We start from the raw sequence: 20,039 nt of genomic DNA on the forward strand, positions 1-20,039 counted from the left end.
AAAAGCTAATGAGTGAACATAAACAGTGTATATCCTTACTTTAACCTAAAAATAGTTATATTTTTCCAGCTTTACTGAGATATAATTGGTTATAACATTGTGTAAGTTTAAGGTGTACAACATAATGATTTGATAAATGTATATTTTATGAAATGATTAGCACATTAAGTTTAGTCAACATACTCATCGCCTCACATAGCTGCAAATTTTTGTTTGTGATGAGAATTTTTAGATCTACTCTCTCGGTAACTTTCAAATACATGATATAGTGCTGTCAGCATGCTGTACATCACATCCCCAGGATTTATTCATCTTGTAACTGGACGTCTGTACCTTTTGACCGCCTTCACCCGTTTCACCCAACCCCCACCTCAGGCAACCACCAGCGTGTTCTCTGTTTCCGTGAGTTTTGTTCTTTTATATCCACATATAAGTGAGGCCATACACTGTTTGTCTTTCTCTGTGTGACTTATTTCATTTAACATAATGTCCTCAAGGTTACCCAAGTTGTTGCAAATGGTAACACTTCCTTTTTTTAAGATTTTTTATTTATTTGTCAGAGAAAGAGAGAGAGAGAGAGAGCACAAGCAGGGAGAGGGGCAGAGGGAGAAGCAGGCTCCCTGCTGAGCAAGGAGCCCGATGCGGAGCTCAAACCCAGGATCCTGGGATCATGACTTGAGCCAAAGGCAGACGCTTAACCGACTGAGCCACCCAACAAGCATCCCCATTTCCTTTTTTATGGTTGAATAATATTCCATTATACACACACACACACACACACATTCTTTATCCACTCATTCATGGGTAGACACTTAGGTTGTTTCTATGTCTTTGCCACTGTAAATAATACTGCAATAAATATGGGGGGGTGCAGATATCACTTCAAGATAGTGATTTCATTTCCTTTTGATATATATTCAGAAGTGGAATTGCTGGATGAAATGGTAGTTCTATTTTTAATTTTTCAAGGAAGCTCTATACTATTTTGCATAGTGGCTGTACTGATTTACATTCCCTCCAACGGTCTACTAGGGCTTCCTTTTCTCCACATCTTTACCAGCACCACTGTCCTTTGGATAACAGTCATTCTAATAAGTGTGAGGTTCTATCTATTTGTGGTTTGGGTTTGCATTTCCTTGATGGTTGGTGATGTTGAGCATCTTTTTACATACCTGTTGCCCATCTGAATACCTTCTTCAGAAAAATATCTGTATTCAAGTACTTTGCCCATTTTTTTCCTTGGATTATTTGGGGTTTTTTGCTATTGAGTTGTATGAGTTCCTTATATATTTTGGACATTAACCTCTTATCAGAAATTTGGTTTGCAATATTTTCTCCCATTCCATAGGTTGCCTTTTCATTTTGTTGATCATTTACTTTGCTATGCAAAGTTTTTTAGTTTGATGTTGCTTATTTGCTTATTTTTACTTTTGTTTTTTGTTCTTTAGGTGTCACATCTTAAAAAAAATCACTGCCAAGACATATCAAGGAGATTTTTCCCCTATATTTTCTTCTGGGAGCTTTATGGTTTCAGGTCTTATATTTAAGTCTTTAATCCATTTTGAGTTAATTTTTGTGAGTGGTGTAATATAGGGGTCTAGTTTCCTTCTTTTGCATGTTAATATCCAACTTTCCTAGCACAATTTATTTATTTATTTATTTTCTAAAGATTTTATTTATTTGACAGGGAGAGACACAGCGAGAGAGGGAACACAAGCAGAGGGAGCGGGAGAGGGAGAAGCAGGCTTCCCGCCGAGCAGGGAGCCCGATGTGGGGCTTGATCCCAGGACTCTGGGACCGTGACCTGAGCCGAAGGCAGACGCTTAATGACTGAGCCACCCAGGCACCCCCCTAGCACAATATATTGAAGAGACCATCTTTTCTCCACTGAATGTTCTCGACTCCCTTGAGAAATATTAGTTGCCTGTATACCTGAGAGTTTATTTCTGGGTTCTCAAATCTGTTCCATTGGTATGTGTGTTTTACACCAATGCCATATTGTTTTGTTTACTTTGTAATATAGTTTGAAATCAGGCAGTGTGATGCCTCCAGCTTTGTTCTTCCTTCTCAAGATTGCTTTGTCTATTTGAGATTTTTTGTGGTTCCATACAAATTTTAGGATTGTTTCTATTTCTGTAAAAAATGCCATTGGAATCTTGATATGGATTACATTGAATCTATAGATAGTTTGGGGTAATATGGACATTTTAACAATATTAATTCTTCCATCAATGAGCATGAAGTATCTTTCCATTTGTTTGTGTATTCTTCAATTTCTCTCATCAAAGTCTTATAGTTTCTGGAGTATAGATCTTTCACCTCCTTAGTTAAATTTATTCCTAAGTATTTTACTGTTTTGATGCTATTGTAAATGGGATTGTTTTATTTCTTATTTTCAGGTAATTAATTGTTTTGAATTTAATGGAAATCTTGCTTAAGTTTCACAGTTAAATATGATATTTGCTGAAAATTTTTGTTAGCTATACCTTATCAGATTAGAAATGCTCTATTATTGTTAAGAAGTTTATCATGAATGAAAATTGGAATTTTATTATATACTTTACTGTATCAGTTGAGATAAACATGTGGTTTTCAGATTTAAATTGTGAATATGAGTAAAGTACAAAAAGATTTTCTTATGCTAAACCATCTTTAAATTCCTGGAATAAGGAATTTCAGCTAAGTTGTGATTTTTTTAAACCTTTAAAGGATTCAGTTTGCTAATATTTTGTTTAGGATTTTTGTATTTATGTTCATAAGTGATTTCTTCCATTCTGTATCTACAGTTGACCCATGCACAATGTGGGGGTTAGAGATGTCAACCCTCTCTTCAACACACACAGTTAAAAATCTGCCTATAACTTTTGACTCCCCCAGAACATAATTACTAATACCCTACAGATGACCAGAAGCCTTACCAATAATAGTCAATTAACACATATTTTGCATTTTATGGGTATTATATACTATATTCTTTCAATAATACCTAACTTTGTCTTAATTTTTTTGTACATCTAGGCTACACAGTTTGTCTGAAAGTTTTTTCAAATTTTTACATATCTATCAAAAAATTTCCAATACATTTATTGAAAAAAATCCACATATAAGTAGACCTGCACAGTTCAAACCCATGTTGCTCAAGGGTCAATTGTATCTATTTTGCTAGCAATCTGATCTCAATGACTTTAATCCAATAAATAACATGTTCTTCAGTAGATTACTTCCTGAATCTTTCTTAAAGAAAAAGATGGTAAGAAATTTGGTCTCTGAACTTTGAGAACACATTTTTAAAGATATTCACCAAGACCCTATATAGATTTTCCTCTTTTTATTAAATCCTAAAGCTATTTTCCTTCCCACATTTTTATTGAGTATAACTGACATAATACTATATTAGTTTCAGGTGTACAATAAAATGATTCAATATTTATACATATTATGAAATGATCACCACAATAGGTCTAGTTAACATCTAGACCATAGTTACAATTTTTCTCCTTGTGATGAGAACTTTTAATGTCTACTCTCTTAGTGGTTTTCATATATTCAATATGGTATTATTATTCATGGTCACCATTTTGTACATTATATCTTCATGACTTGTTTTATAACTGAAAATTTGCAACTTTTGACTCCCTTCAACCATTTCATTCTCCCCCTAACCCCCACTCCTGGCAACCACCAGAAATTTTTTTTACCTCAAAACAGTTATAATATTTGAATACTCTCTTTTCTTGAAGTAAAATCTTGTTCTGAATAAACAATACTTTCATATATATTGCATTCATGAGAATACTTGATTATAAAATAATTCCAAAATTGCCCAATAAGGGCAATAATCACACTAAGTCTCCCACTGAGAGCAACTACAAAAGCCAGACTAAAAATGAAGAAGTCGGGGAAGGAGAGAAGAAGGAAAAGAAGGAGGAAGAGGGGAGGAAGAGGAGAGGGAGAGGGAGGGGGAGGGGAAGAAGAGGCAAGCAGACAGATGCAGCCCATAGCCTGGAGCAGTCTGCCTGGGTTGAAGAGACACAACATGGAGTTCAGACCACCACTGCAGCCAGGACCTGAGCAGACAATATCCCAGGGAAAAGGGAACCTCAGGAACATAAACCAAATATGCTGCTCAGACTTTGCACTCAAGGCACTTGCTGAATATATGAGTTGTAAAAGGAGGAGAGAACAAGCAGAAAGCTGCTGCCAAGAGGCTAAGAAGCTAAGAAGTTTTTGTCAGCCCCACTCTGCTTGGGACTTGAAGTTTAGGGTCTGACATGGACCAGGAGCCCTGGCTTTCAGGTAAGACCCTTGATGGGCTATGCCTTAGGAGTCAGGTACACAGAAACAGAACAGCCTGAAACCCCACCCCAGTCATCATCATTGTTGACTGTATCAAGAGGAACAGCTTTATTCTACTGTCCACCAGAAAAAAATTCAATCTTCTCTGGAGGAAGACAACAGTCTCCAGAGACACCACCAATTTTTCACATATGATGTCAGGTACTTAATAAACAATTACAAAGCATGACAGGAAACAAGAATAGATGACCAAAAATTAAGAGAAAAAAACAGATAATATACTGACCCACAGGTGATCTAGAGATTGTAATTTTCAAAAAGGAATTTCAATAGAATTACAATTACTATGTTCAAGAAAATACATTAAAGATAGAGAATTTTATCAGATACTTGGAATCTATATATAATCTTTATAATAATAATTGCAATTAATAATTCAATACATGAGTTTAACAGCAGGTGAGACACAGCACAAGAGGGGTTTTCCAAAGTGAAAGCGATGTCAGTAGGATAGATCCAAACAGAAGCCTAGAGGGGAAAAAAGAACTGCAAACACAGAACAGAGCTGAAGTGGCACATGAAACACAGATGAGAGCACTAATGCATGTGCGACTGGAATCCCAAAAGGAGCGAAGGGGAGAAAGACAGTCACCAGGAGGCCGAAACAGATTCAAGATATCGAGCTACAGATCCAAGAAGCTGCACAAACCACAGTTAAGGGAAATAATAAAGCAAACATGCCAAAGCCCATCCCAGTAAACCTGCTGAGATCGAAATATAAAGAGAAAGTCTTAGAAACATCCAGGATTGGGGCGCCTGGGTGGCTCAGATGGTTAAGCATCTGCCTTCAGCTTAGGTCATGATCCTGGGGTCCTGGGATCGGGCCCCATATTGGGTTCCTGGTTCAGTGGGGAGCCTGCTTCTCCCTCTCCCCCTCTCCCCAGATCATGCTCTCTCTCCCTCTATCTCTGTCAAATGAATAAATTAAAAAAAAAAAATCTTTATTAAAAAAAGAAAAAAGAAGCATCCAGGATTGGGGCAGAGGGGTGGGGGGGCCTAATGGCAGATGTAATAGTATATATAATAGGAGTATGTATAGGCCTGACTCAGAGCTTATTATCATATGGAAGTGTGATAGCCTCTCTTTCCCACTTTGCTATCAGGTGAAACTAAGGACAAAAGTTCAGATAATGCCTTGTTGAAGTCCCAAAGTTAAATTCCTTTCTATTAACTTGGGGCAGAATTCTGCAAGATACCAATCGTGGCATACAAATTCTTTTATATCTTCTTTTGTTTTCAGTTTTAAAAACTTGTCAGTATATAAAGAGAAAAGCTTTTTATTGAAGTCTGATGCTTCTCTAACTGATAAAATAAAGAAAATACACCAGCTACTGAGTATCAACAGTATGCTAATATATACCCACAATTTCACTTTCCAGGGACCCAAGGCCCATAAAGTAGACAATAAAAATGAGTTATTGTCATGACGTGATGAGACTGATCTCTTAACAGACAGAATGCTGTTATGGTACATACTTAAGAATGGTGAGCTCATCATCCTTTCAAAAGATTAAGAAATTCATTCTGATTTTCCAACAACTCAGAAAATTATTTGTCTTAGTTATTAACAGGAAAAGAAATCATGTGCAAAAGCTTCAAAATAATGTTGTGATAATAATCTACCAGACCAGGCTCTGCATGAGTTATTTGTCTTACCCAAATGAGTCCAAATGAGTCCTGAAAATGCTGGAACAGAAAAACAGGCTCAAAAACAAAAGTGCCCAGTCACCTAGCCCTTCCTCAAGAAGGCCATGGCTGTGACTAGGGATCACAGCTCACTATACAACCACCATTTATCAGGGTTTTAGATACTATCTTGGTAAATGATAACATAATAGAAGAACATGATTAGAGTCTTCACAGATGGTTTACGAGAAACCAAAAGAAGAAAGGTTGGGGGAAGAAAATCAATACTTCTATTGAAAGACTAGCCCTTAGACCTTTCAAAACCTGTAATGAATATCAGCAACACTAGAGTATGCAAGTTGAGGAAAGAGCCCCTGTTGTTCATTTCCCTCAAAGTCCTAACATTTTCATTTAAAAAGCCTGAGAATATCTACTAAAAACACTACCTTCTCTAGCTCATGTGTGAAAGAAACCATCCATCCTTGGGAGTGATACCCGTGTCCAAGACCTGGCCAGCTAAGGAATTCAATCCCCCAGCCACAGTGACTGGTTCAGAGATGGACACATGACCCAATCAAAGCTAATGAAAGTCAGTCTTGGGGTGTGCTGGAAAGATTAAGAGAGAAGGAAAAGGAAGCCTCTGAACTGTTGGTGGGATTATAAACTGGTGCAGCACTCTGGAAAACAGGATGGAGGTTCCTCAAGAAATTAAAAATAGAAATATCATACAATCCACTTGCATGGGTAATTCCACTTCTGGGTATTTATCCAAAGAAAATAAAAACACTAACTCAAAAAGATATATGTACCCCTATATTTATAGGAGCATTATTTATAATAACCAAGATACAGAAGCAAGCTATCCATCAACAGATGAATGCATAAAGAAGATGTGATACATACACACTCTTATACACACACACACACACACACAGTGGAATATTACTCAGGCATAAAAAAGAATGAGATCTTGCCATTTACAACCACATTGATGGATCTAGAGGGTATTAGGCTAAATGAAGTAAGTTAGACAGAGAAAAACAAATACCATATGATTTCACTTACATGTAGAATCTAAGAAACAAATGAACAAAAAAATTAACAACAACAACAAAACAGAAACAGACTCATAAATACAGAGAACAAACTGGTGATTTACAAAGGGGGGTGAAGGGACAGGTAAAATAGGTGAAGGGGATTAAGAGGCCCAAATTTCCAGTTATAAAATAAGTAAGTCACAAAGATGCAAAGTACAGAACGGGGAATACAGTCAATAATACTGCAATAACTTTGTATGGTGACAGAGGGTGACTACACTCATCATGGTGAGCATTTCATTATGTATATAACTCTGAAGTCACTATACTGTACACCTGAAACTTATGTCAACTGTATTTCAATTAAAAATTACATATATCATATTATGATGATGATGAGATATATATACATATCTGACAAAACACGAGATACAATGAGAAAGAAAAGAAAGATTGAGAAGCATGCTCACTCTTCAGCTAGACTTTCTTCCCTACCTAAAAATGAAGCAGAGCAGAGCCAAGAGATCTAGGTTCCTGAATCAAAGAGTCCCAGAAGCCAGCTGCACCCATACCCTTTCTTGCTTGAGCCAGTATGAGCAGAGTATTCTATCTTTTGTAGTAGGAAGAGTCTAAACTAGTAAGTTCACTCTGGAGAAAGGGAGCCATTCTAACAGGTACTGTTGTGAAATGCCTCAAAAGATTTCTCAGCTGGAAGTCCTGGTGACCAGGGTGGACCAACAGCCAGATTAGACCATGGCTGGCAGACACAGATAAAAACACATACACTTCGGAGAAAAAATTCTGAACTGCACTGAACCCAATGTAAAACCATGGAGTATATATAGCATCAGACCAGCCTCTGACATTAAAATAAAAGTAAGATGATTTGATTCCATTCTAAGTGACCTTGTCCCAAAACTAATCGGGTTACCAAATGTCTCAGTGCTTTCTGATAATAATAAGCAAGTGTAATTCAGAACAACGTAATAGCAGAGACCTACATTCAACTTTCACTGAAATTATCAATCACTATAAATCCAATTACTTTGATTAGAGGCCTTGCTTGGGATTACGCTCAGTTGCAGGCGTTCCATTTCAGCTTACTTAAACTCTCCAGTCACCTTCCTGCTACCTTGTCCCAGACAAGCCACACAGCCTCCACATTCGGTTTGAAAATGCCAACAAAGAACCAATGATTGCTCTGCGGTACCTGAGCAACTGGAATACAATTTCAAAGGCTTCCAAATTCTGTTGGCCACCTGCCCCTCCTCTGGATTTGAGAAAGCTCAAACCAATGAGGCTGAACACTGACAACTGTCACTTCCTCAGCCCACAGCTTCTGGGGTATGTTTATGTTGCTTAGTTATGATTAAATGACGCATAAGAAGCACAAACTGAGCCAAGCCTAATAGTCTGCTACATTAATAGGCTTGGCTAAAGTGTTTCTTAAAAATATTCCAGTTAAAGGCACCACTATCTATGGTAACAAAATAAGAAGCCCTGTCTGCCACCCACCATCTTTATGACTTTTGAAAAGATCACTCACCTATGTATTTTCTTCATCTGCAGAATGTAAGAGTCAAATTAAATGATCACCATCCAGAGCTAACATTTGAGAAATGTGTGATCTCTAAACCTGGAAGCTTATGGTCATGTGCCTCCTGGGCAATGGTATTTGGTATTCTGTAATTAAGTTACAGAGGCCGTTAATATTATTCATGCTGTGATTTTGCAAGTCTCTGGTGATTTTCACATTAGAATTTCAAAGTGAGCTGAAATAAAGGTTTTTTTTTTTTGACAAAGTAAGGCTTCGCTTGGATTTTGAATTAAGAAAAAGTTTAGACTACCAGTTAACCTTGGATTAATATTTATTTTACTAATGTTAGCTATATATCCCACAGTTGATATTCTATTTCCTCCAGGAAATTTTTATGCCATGATAAAGTTCCAGCTAATGCCACTAAATTTTAGACCTAAAACACACTGCTAGTGAACACTATCAACTGCTTATTTGAAAACCAACTATTTATAAAATCAAAAGAAGTATAATCTAAATATACTCTGAGAAAAACGAATGAATCTTCTGCCACCATATTCTTTCCTATCACACAGTCTGTCCCAGAAGGACTGGTGATAGGAATCATGCTCAGTTCCATGGCTGTAGCAATACAGACAAGCAAGAAAGTATTCAAAGGCATCTCTTCATTTTCTTTTTCAAGAGCTTGTTATCCAGCTCATTGCACAGAAGATATCCAGGAGCACCACAGCCATGGGTCCCGGCAACGGGCAACAGGAAGGGCTTGGGGGGGCGGGGGAGGGGCATCAAAGTGGACTTTGGAATCAATCAGATCTGGGTTCTATCCCCCTCATTTCCGAGCTGTGAACCCTTGGACAACTTATTTCATCTCTCTGAACCTGTGTGTCTCATCTTTATTTAAAGAACTAAGAAGTACTCCCAAGGGCTGTTGTAGGGAATAACAGAGGGAACTATGTATATAAAATTGACCACGTCATGCTTGGAACACAATGCAGACACTGGTTCCCTCTTCTTCTGGCCTGTCCGTAGGTGAGTCATCTCAGACTATCTCAGAGTCACTATAAAGAGAAAAGGCAGACCGGTAAGAGCGCTCTCCCCAGCCATCGATGAACAGGAAGGAGGCTCCTTCCCGTTTGAGTTGACAGTCTCTAGTAACTACTGGCATAATTTCTGTGGCCAGGCTAGGGACCACATGTGACTGAAGAAGGTAAAACACAAACAGACCTCAGCAATGCATCTCATCCACCACTCAAAAAAGCCTGATTCTCTAATGATGTAATGTATGGGGATTAACATAACAATTAAAAAAAAAAAAAAGCCTGATTCTCTTGCTTCTGATTCAACATTCGGTTATGGGACTTTTCCCACACCACCTTCACAGTGTGGGGAGATCCAGTAGACCCTGCCTTGGTTTCAGTGTCCTATGTTCTCACCTGGGCCCTTTTGGGGTTTTTTTTAGTGGAAAAATCCACAGCCTGTGGCTGCACCACATCACTTCACTATCCCTGTACTAATTCCCTGACTGATTACCATAAAACCCACTCACCTTACTGAGCTCTTTCCTGCCTTGCTTCTCGTGGTCTCATGAGGAGGAACAGAGATTCTAGAGAATGTCAGGCCATGAGATATAATACGAGAAGATCCATAACAGAGAACGTTTCTCCAGGAGAACATGAGGTCAAGGTCCCCACGACCCAATTATCGGCTTATGGACAAAGCAGAGCTCAAGGTGTGAGTGGCACCCCGCTTGAGGAGCTCAGGAACAGGCCTCTGGACAGGGCTCATCCTCTCTCCCACTCCCCTGCAGCCTTCCCGAGACCTCAGGAGCACACCTGCGCTGGAGCAGCCCCGGGGCCCAGGCACGCAACAGCAGGGGGAGGCCCACAGGCTGAGACACTCCCGAGCCACAGCGTCGCAGCAGTCTTCTTTCAACATGAAATCAGTTCCCTTCAGGAAACATGCCCAACATCAAAAAGACTCGTGGAAACACCGATGCAGCCTTAGAGAAAAGAAACAGAACCTAGAAAGTTCTTCCAAGCAAAGCGACTCTCAACCTCAGAACCTCTAAGACCACCTGCAAGAGCTTCTCAAAAATGTAGGTAACTGGCACCACCCCTGGTATACAGAAACTCTGGGGATGGGCTGGGGCATCTGTACGTTTCTGTAAACTCCAAGTTTTCAAATGTTGAGAAATGCTGGCTTAGTGTATGACAGCTAGTGAGATGCAAATCTAATGGAATCAGATTTCTTTCCATCACAGGCAGCAGCAGCGCCTCCCAAAGGCTGGTTGGTGGGACACCGTTCTTAAAAAGGCGAGGGTGGAGGGTTCTGGAAAGGAAAAAGCCTGGAAAAGGGTTCTATGGAGAAGAAAGCTAGGAACCAGGAAGTTAAATTAAACATTTGTCTTTGGGGCGCCTGGATGGCTCAGTTGGTTAAGCGACTGCCTTCGGCTCAGGTCATGATCCTGGAGTCCCGGGATCGAGCCCTGCATCAGGCTCCCTGCTCAGCAGGGGGTCTGCTTCTCCCTCTGCCCTCTTCCCTCTCGTGCTCTCTGTCTCTCATTCTCTCTCTCTCAAATAAATAAATAAAATCTTTAAAAAAAAAAAAAAAGATTATAATTTCACCAGACACAGACAGGAGGCAGAGATGACATTTCAACCTAATTGGCAAAAGATGAACATTGTTTCTTTCATTTATGATACCTCTCAGGTTGAGAGGCCTGATTTTTCTCTCTTGGACAGTATTGCATTATACCCTGCTTACCAATGAATAAAAGAAGAAATACTTAATACACCGTTTATTTGATAAGATTTCCTTACATAACCTTTTTGGTTTGGTTCGCATATTATTCTCCCCATAAGCTGCTTATTTTCCATGGATTGATGATTTGCTTGCAAAATATTTTGGCATTATTCACTTTGGGCTTTGGACGCTATAAATCTCCTCAAAACCAATGTTGTAATAAGGTCTCTCTCTTTGCATAATAAGATACAGTAGCTATGCAAATTAACTAGATCCTAGTAGAAATTAGATCTAGTTGACATAATAATTTTAATTTTATGTATTTGAGCTTCAGCTATCCCGAAAAAAAATCAGGGGATATTTTGAAAATCGAGGTTGCTTTAGAATGATAACTAGAAGCTCCCTGCTCTGCCCAGTCTGAGGATTTCAGAGTAGAGGACCTTGGTGGACAGCTTTCCCATCAAACACACTTACCTACTGCCTTACCCAGGCTATTCCAAATGAACGGAAATCAGAGAACATGTCACCCTAGACAATCTTAAAAAGGATGGAATGGCATGGGGTCCCCAAAAAGCCCCAAACTGAATATAGCAGATCTCTGGTCCTGTTCCCAGATCAGCTCTCATAAGCTCTGTGGGCCTGGGCTGGGCTTGTCCCAGGACATGCAAGTTACTCAGCATTCCTGGGCCCACTCAGTCATGGTGTCAACCAAAATCTCCAAACACCCCTCAGCTGCCATGCTTGAGTCAGATTCGAATCCAGTCCTTATTTAACAGGTGAGAAAACTAAGGCTCAGGGACGTGAGGGGGTCGTCACAGGTCATCCGAACAAGCGCAGCTAGGATCAAGGGTCTCTGCCCACCTGCCCGGAGTTCACGCCACACACAGAGTGGCTGAAGCCATTTCTTTCAGCTCTACCAAGCCACGATTTTTGTGATCAGAGGGAGATAGGATTTATAATAGTGAATAAACCTTGGAAGAAAATGGAAAGGTCAAAAATCCAGTTATTTTGCTAGATATCTGGACTCCTAGCTCCAGAATAAATGCTTCGCGAGGGCAGGGATTTTCATCTCTTATTCACTTCTGTATTTCCAACTCCTAGAATACTGCCTAGTGCATAGGAGACACTTAGCAAATTTGCTGACTGAGTGCACTGGCCTACTGTAAGGAAAGGGAATGTGTGTGGGTAGTGTTTATACTTAACATTCTGGAAGGAAATGAGCTACTGGATTTTTTTTTTTAAGATTTTATTTATTTGTTTGACAGAGAGAATGAAAGAGCACAAGCAGAGGGAACAGGAGAGGGAGAGGGAGATGCAGGCTCCCCGCCAAGCAGGGAGCCCGATGCGGGGCTCAACCCCAGGACCCTGGGATCATGACCTGAGCCAAAGGCAGATGCTTAACGACTGAGCCACCCAGGCGCCCCGAGTTACTGGATTTTTTAAAGTCTGCTTAGATGAACTTTATTTCATGTTATTCAGAATCAAATAATAATCTATAGAAGTAATAGTAATGTCTGTGGTAAGTTCTCACTGGCTAGGATATATTGAGGGTAGTATTATGATATTAATATCCTTGTTATCACCAACAGAGTTATCCCACCTATGGCTTTTTGTTATTGAAATGTTAGTCTCATAGGGAGTACAAGTATGAAACAAATCAGAGCTGGAAGTCTACTGCTTGTGTTGAGGGTTTAAAATTTGGACTCGCAAGAAGGGAGACGCAGAGAAGAAAGCCATGCCCCTGGATAACTGTGGCATTATGTGACCCGAGGTTGGACAGTATCTCCCTTCTAAGGATCTCTCCCGCAATGCAGGAGTATTAATGCCCTTGCCACTGGTTCCTAGAACATCAGCATATGGGTCTTCGACAGTATCATCTTTTTGGAGCAGTTTTCAGTATTGCTGAGAATGTGACTCCACTTGGCAACTTTATTCTAAGAAATTCAGTAATGTGTGCACTCATTTTCATCCACAACTTGGGAGTTATTTATCACTTATGTTTGTTTATACTGGGTCCAAGTTAGACAAGGGTTGAGTTGTTTAGAGTAGCATGCTAGATGGGGAGAAGAAGGAAACAGGATCCTCATCACCTGGTTCTAACCTAATCAGCTCAGCTGGGGACGAGTGGAGAACACTGGTGGGGTATGCCGTAGACATGGCCAGGAGTCTGCGGCACTGAAGGGTCATGTGAGCTGGGGTAGCAAAGTTGGAAAGAAGCAGGAAATGGATGAAAGTTCACCATTTGGACCAGAAGAAACGACACAGAGGTATAGACTGAAAAGACAGAGAGTACAGAATGCTAGGGAACGTCAAGATATAAGTGATGGGAAAGGGACTGTGCAGGATCAGCCAGAGAAGTAGGGAAAAACTATAAGAGCTTATTGTCACATTGTATAAGCCAAGGGAAGTTAGAGTTTAAAGGACAGCAGTCAAAGCATCAAACAATGGAGAGAAGGCAGGCCATAGTGATATCAATAATCTGGCTTTTCAAGTACTAAAAATAATAATTAAGATGCCATGAATCAAATTGCAGTGAGATGAGCAAAAACCCACAACAACGACTTCAGGGCAAGAAAAGTTAGGTGATGAGAACAACACAACCGACCCTCATGCAGTCAGCTAAACCACACCCAGGTACAGCGCTCATTCCAACTTTAGGTCAGGATTCCAACTAGGGCAATGGTCCAAGGCTACAGGTAAGTGCTTTATTTCACTTGGCTGCAAAAAATTATCATAAAGGTCAAATATTATTAATTTAATCCTTTTCTCCCCCTCTATCAAGACCTCTATTCCTTGGCATGGATCCCACATGGTTGGGACTAAGTTGGTTATTCACATGTTTTATAAATTCAGAAAAACACATTTAATCATACAATTAGCCCTGGCTGCAAGTCTTTATTATACATGAGATTTTGGTTCTTCTATCAATTCTGGGACATTCTTCCAATATATACCTTTCCTGTAGGAATCCTAAATCCTAAATAATATCCAACATTTTAATTTGTCAAGAAATAGAATTTTAAATATTAATTATCATTATATTCTAAAAGAATAGATATTTTAAATATTAATACATAAGAAAAAGACCAGAGCCTCAGAGTAAAGATTATTCCTTCAGAGGGAGTATTAGCTCTTTGAAAGACATCACCTTACTGTTCTCATTTTTCTGCAGATGACTGACACCTTCACCAGAGACTGGATTCCAATCCAAGAATTGACACTTTGTAACCACAAAGTGTATTTAAAGTCTAACTTGTAGCAAGTCTCATTTGTTTGTTGAGTTGAAAATATGCAACTCCTTATTAAAAGATTTAAGTGTAAATATTAATATTTCTAATTACCACATATTTTTAAAGAGCTTTAGAAAAAAATTTTAAAGTACCAACTTGGATTACATGGTTTCCTAATAGTAGAGATGAATTTAGTGTTTTCTGGTGGTCCTGACCATAGAATCCTGTCTGTAATGTTAAAAAAAAATCTAAGTAATGGGGCGCCTGGGTGGCTCAGTCCATTAAGCATCCGACTCTTGATTTCGGCTCAGGTCATGATCTCAGAGTTGTGAGATCAAGCCCCACGTAGGGCTCCATACTGGGCATGGAGCCAGCTTAAGATTCTCTCTCCCCCTCTGACCCTCCTCTCCCCCTCCACCTCCCACCTCCCCAAGCCCCTGCTCGTGTGGGCTCTCTCTCGAAAAGAAAAGAAAAGAAAAGAAAAGAAAAGAAAAGAAAAGAAAAGAAAAGAAAAGAAAAGAAAAATCTAAGTAACAATTGAGATAGAAATTTCCACAAGGTTACAATTCATTCCTATGCCCACCTCCACCTCTAATTTTCATCCCCACTTTCCCCTCAAACCTTTACACATAGCTCCTCAATCAGATCCTTGCCTTCCCTTCTCCACAAACATGTCCCTAGGCTGACAGGATTCAAGTTTCATTTTAAATTCTTCAGGAAAGATATTACACACTGGGTCAGAGTAAAAAAGAGAGCTGTTTCCTAGGTGTCAGCTGAACATCTTGAAATTGTGCTCTTTCAAGCACCAGAGTGTTATTTACAGTTTTAGAGTCATGATTTTCCACATAAAAGGTCCATTAGTGTGATAGAAAAAAAAAAGACTGAAGTAGCTGGCTCCTCATGAGCAAATGAAAGCCTGGAGTCTGTCATGCCCTCTGCTTGTGACAGAACAAACATTTCTGCCCTTAATCATACAAGTAATTTTTTTAAGTGTCATACAAGTATTTCTAGATGAGCAGGAAGATCCTATTATCTTTACTGAAGAAAAACAGGTGAGAAAGTGGGTAATTTTGAATCAGATTTTAACTGCAAATGTAGGCAAAGATAAGAAAAGGAATAACAAGGTCTGGAAGTAAATCCCAAAGATCTTATCAATGTGAATTCAGTTTGTTTTTATTACATAATACATGTTTAAATAAAAAGTGATTTAAAGATCTGAGCAAATGAAAAATAAAGCGTAGGGAAGGAAAAGTCCCCAAATCAAATTCCATTTTTTTTTTACTTTCAATGGATTAATTATCTTTTTTAAAAGCAAGGTCTTTGACTTACTTTTTGTTATTTTAAATTTTGGTAAGATACATATAACATAAAATTCACCATCTCAGTGATTTTTTAAGATTTTTTTTATTTATCTATCCAAGAGAGAGAAAGAGCATGGGGAGGAACAAAGGGAGAGGGACAAGTAGGCTCCGTGCTGACCACAGATCCTGCCGCAGGGGCCCTGATCCCAAGACCCTGAGACCATGACCTGAGCTGAAAGCAAGAGTCTGACACTTAACCGACTGAGCCACCCAGGGCCCCTGCCATCCCAATGATTTTTAAGTATATGGTTCAGTAGTATTCGATACATTCACAGTGTTGTTCAACAATCCCCAGAAGTTTTCATCTCGCAAAATGAAAACTCTACCAATTACACAACACTGCATTCTCCCTGCCCCCCGCCCCTTGCCACCACCATTCCACTTTCTGTCTTTATGAATTTGAAGACTCCAGAGACCTCATGTAAGCTGAGGCATACAATGTTTTGTCTTTCTTTGTAGCTGGCTTATTTCACTTCACGTCCTGTCCTCACAGTTCATCCATGTTGCAGCATGTGGCAGAACTTCCTTCCCTTTTGAGGTAGAATGCTATTCTGCAGTATGTATATTCCACATTGTGTTCATCCGCTTATCTGTGGTTAGACACGTGGGTTGCAGCCAACCTTCTTTGACTTAAGTTTCAAACAGATGAAACTAAGTAAGCACTGGTGCTGGAGTCCGAACACCTGGGTTCGAATCCCACCCCCCCGACCTCCGTGGTAGCTCCAAAAATATACACGTTAAAATGAAAGAAGAAGGCAAAGGAAAGGTAGGTATATCATGTAGCCCTCAGCAAACTAAAATACTGACATTACTAGGTTCGGATGAGGGTTTTCGATACCAGAAAGTCATCCAAACGTTGCTTGCGGCTCTGAGTAAGGACAAACATGGGCTAGGTGCTAAAAGTGCAGAGACAGTGCTTCCTGTGAGGACAATGCTGGGCCCTGGCACAGCTGTCTCACCGGTAAACAGCTGTAAACAGTGCAGGAAATAAGGTGATAGAGGCACAACGGCCCAGCCCCTTGGTCGCCGGGGCTCAGGAAGGGTTTTCCAGAGCCAAGTCCTAGAGAGGAAGGGAGTCCGGGACAGCAGAACCAGACGCAGATGTGAGAGGCTGCAATACAGGCTTGGGACAGAGAAACTAACTCGATGGAAAGGGAATCTCAATAAGCAGAGCCCCAGAAGAGAACAGAAAAGACAAAACACAAGGCCTAATTAAGTGTCAATCAACAGAAAGAAACGAAAATCCACTAGAAGGCCTGCATCGCTGGGTACCCATTCTGGTGCCAGTGTGAGTCTCCCGGCCCTGGCTTGCCTGGAGTAGCTTCATCTGCTGAAAACAAATTGTGGCTCAGGAGTATAAATTAAAATTGTAGCGGCAAAAGCTGACACTCATTAAAAGCTTACGGACTTTGTGTCACACTTCATGCCATTAAATGGAAATACTTTAGAAGCTGAAAACATATCCAAAAATTCGTAAAACACAAACTGCTCTACTTAATCCTCTGGTTTTTCAAATATGAGCAACGTGTCAAGTTCCTATATCATAGCTTCATATTAGTATTTACTTACCATGCCCACTTCATCCCAAAAAGGACTGAATCAGCTACCATTTTATGTTATCTGGTCATCACATTTCAAGAGCTCCCGGGACTGTTAAGGACCTACAAGGTTATCTGTCTACAAAGAGAGTTTCTATTCCCCAGACACTCCCCAAGAAACAGACTAGACCACCAAAATGAGAACAGAAAGGCCTGCGCCCTGCTCAGAGGAGGGTGCGAGAGACCCTGGGACACACAGTTTTGACCATGCAGGAGCATCAGGCAGGGGCTAGGGAACAGAGGAGGCATCTGCAGGTCAGGGACATCCTTTCTTCACTTTTCCACATACTGACTGGCCCTTTCACTCCTGTCATCAGGGCCTCCTAGGAGCTGTTTCTGAGTGCTGGCGATGTTCATCGGAGGCACTGGTGCTGAAGGGTGAGAAAAGTTCCCCAGGAGAGCGGCCAGGAAGAAAGTATGGCAGGTAGGAAGAGGAGTGTGAAGACCAGCGCAGCTTCCAGCACTCCCGGGGAGTGGGGCAGGGGCAGAAGGTGGAGATGAGAGGGAGTGACCCGGGGCACACCCCTCCCTCCTCGGGAGGAGAGGAATTAGCACGTGTGGCAATGCGGACCCACTTCTGGGTAGGGAGAGACAAGAACCATCAACAGGGCATGGAGTAGGGCTGAAAACATGGTGGGCAGCAACGGACAGGGAAGGAGCAGTGGTGGGGCCGTAGGCTCTGTGAAGGATGTGTCTGTGACACCAGGACATCCTTATTGCAAACCTTTTATGGCCTGATGCTATTAAATATTTGAATCAAATAGTGAACTGTCGTCGCTTGGACTCCATGGTCACCGGGCATTGGTGTGGCGTGTCTGCCGACCAGAGGGAGAACACAACCCAGTCACTCTTTTCCCAAATCACACGTTTGTTTCTTGCAAGTCTGGGGAAGGTCTACTGCTGAAGGATATTCAAGTCCCTGAGTCTGTAACAGCCTCAGTCTGTAAAGGGAAGTTCCTGGAAGGCTGGCTTTCCCAAGCTGGTACTGCCCAGGTGCAGGCTCGGCTCCTCAGCAACTTCCCATGTCTCTGCCCAGGGATCCACAGCACTGTGACCACCATTAAAACCCAGCTCGGGCTACCACTCTGCCCTTTGGCCACCCAAGCATTCCCCGTCTTGCTAGTCTAATAGCCTTGGACTAGAGCACAAACATCATATAACTTTGCATTTGCCCAAGCAGACCTTAATCAGCTTTTTACCGCTTCTCTATTTTGTAAAGTTGACTTGGCTCTTTTCTACTATTATCTCAAGATTTTAATAATTAGGGTCTACATGGTGTTCTACTGACATTGTTCTCTTCTACAACATCCAAGTCATCCTCAAAAACATGAAACATCCCGAGACCAAAGATCAGAATAATTTCATATATCCCTCAAGTTGGCCCTGAACTTGAGGCCCTGAACTTAGGCCTGATAGGCACTTGACTTTCTACTCAGAAAAGAATTTGTGAAGAAATTTCTTTTATTTTTGTTTGTATTATTAACTTTTGGCCAAGGTCATTTTTATTTTTCTGTTTATAGTAACTCAGTTACAATCCCTTTTACACTCTGCACACTCTACTGTTTTAATGCAAAGCAGTTCATTAATGTAAAATCAAATCAGATGCTTTGACTTCCATTCTTTCATTTTAATCAGTGTGACAGAAGTAAAAATAAAACAAAACAAATCCTGAACAAAACCTCTACAGAAATCTGTTAAATGAAGAGGAAAGGTGAGAGGAGCTTCTTGAAGATATGCATATGCTGAGCTCACCTATTTTTAATTTTATGTCTTTTGAGCCAGTTCTAAAGAAAATTAGAAAAGGTTTGCTCTGCTGAAGACAGAAACCATGTATACAACTTCAGATTTCATACTGTTGCCTTTCAATATTAATGATGTCCCTAAGGTTCTTGCTTTTTTTTTTAAAGTTTAGTCTTGCCAAATGTAGTATCTTATCGCAGAGAAACTCAAAATTACTGGTTATAAGAGCAGAACTAAAACAACGTTCCAGAGTTTTACGTTTGCCCCCAGACGCAAACCAACCATATAATCCACTGGGGTACTATTCTCCAAGATTCTAGAAAGTATACCCCTAAGATATAAGTTAGAAAGGAAGATCATTCTTCAATTTCCTAAACCATTTTAATGAAAGAAATATTTTGTAGCATGGTCAAAATTATGGTGCCCATTTAATTATGGGCTAAATATTTGAGAAAGCTTAATAGTCTGTCACAACCTCCAAAAGGAGAAATTCAAGTGAGTATTTTTTTTTTAAGAAGAATTATGTAATTCTTCTAACTTCATTATTGGCTTAAGTCATTTGCCACTGTGAGAAGAGATAAATTCTAAAGAAGTTGGTAACATTAAATGTAGATTATAGGCTTTACAAAGTGAATAAAAAAGATTCCAAGGCAGAAATAACTGAATTACTTTGAAAAAGTATTCATATCTTAAAAAAATAATTTGTTGTTAATCAAACTGTTGAAAGTAAAATGAAATTTAACACATTTCAAACATAGCCAGAATACTGAATACAACTCAGACCATACCAAAGTTCATTTCTTAAGTAATCT

At 40.0% G+C, this 20,039-nt stretch overlaps 1 protein-coding gene across 3 annotated transcripts in view; it reads right to left on the reverse strand.

The window, feature by feature from the left end:
* The window catches only part of CSGALNACT1 (chondroitin sulfate N-acetylgalactosaminyltransferase 1), a 342,670-nt gene that overhangs the window by 178,498 nt on the left and 144,133 nt on the right, over window positions 1-20,039 (reverse strand). The gene's annotated exons all lie outside the window — the stretch shown is intronic.

The sequence above is a fragment of the Mirounga leonina genome, unplaced genomic scaffold (assembly GCF_011800145.1).
Source record: "Mirounga leonina isolate KUSES-001 unplaced genomic scaffold, KU_Mleo_1.0 Mir_128, whole genome shotgun sequence".
NCBI lineage: Eukaryota > Metazoa > Chordata > Mammalia > Carnivora > Phocidae > Mirounga > Mirounga leonina.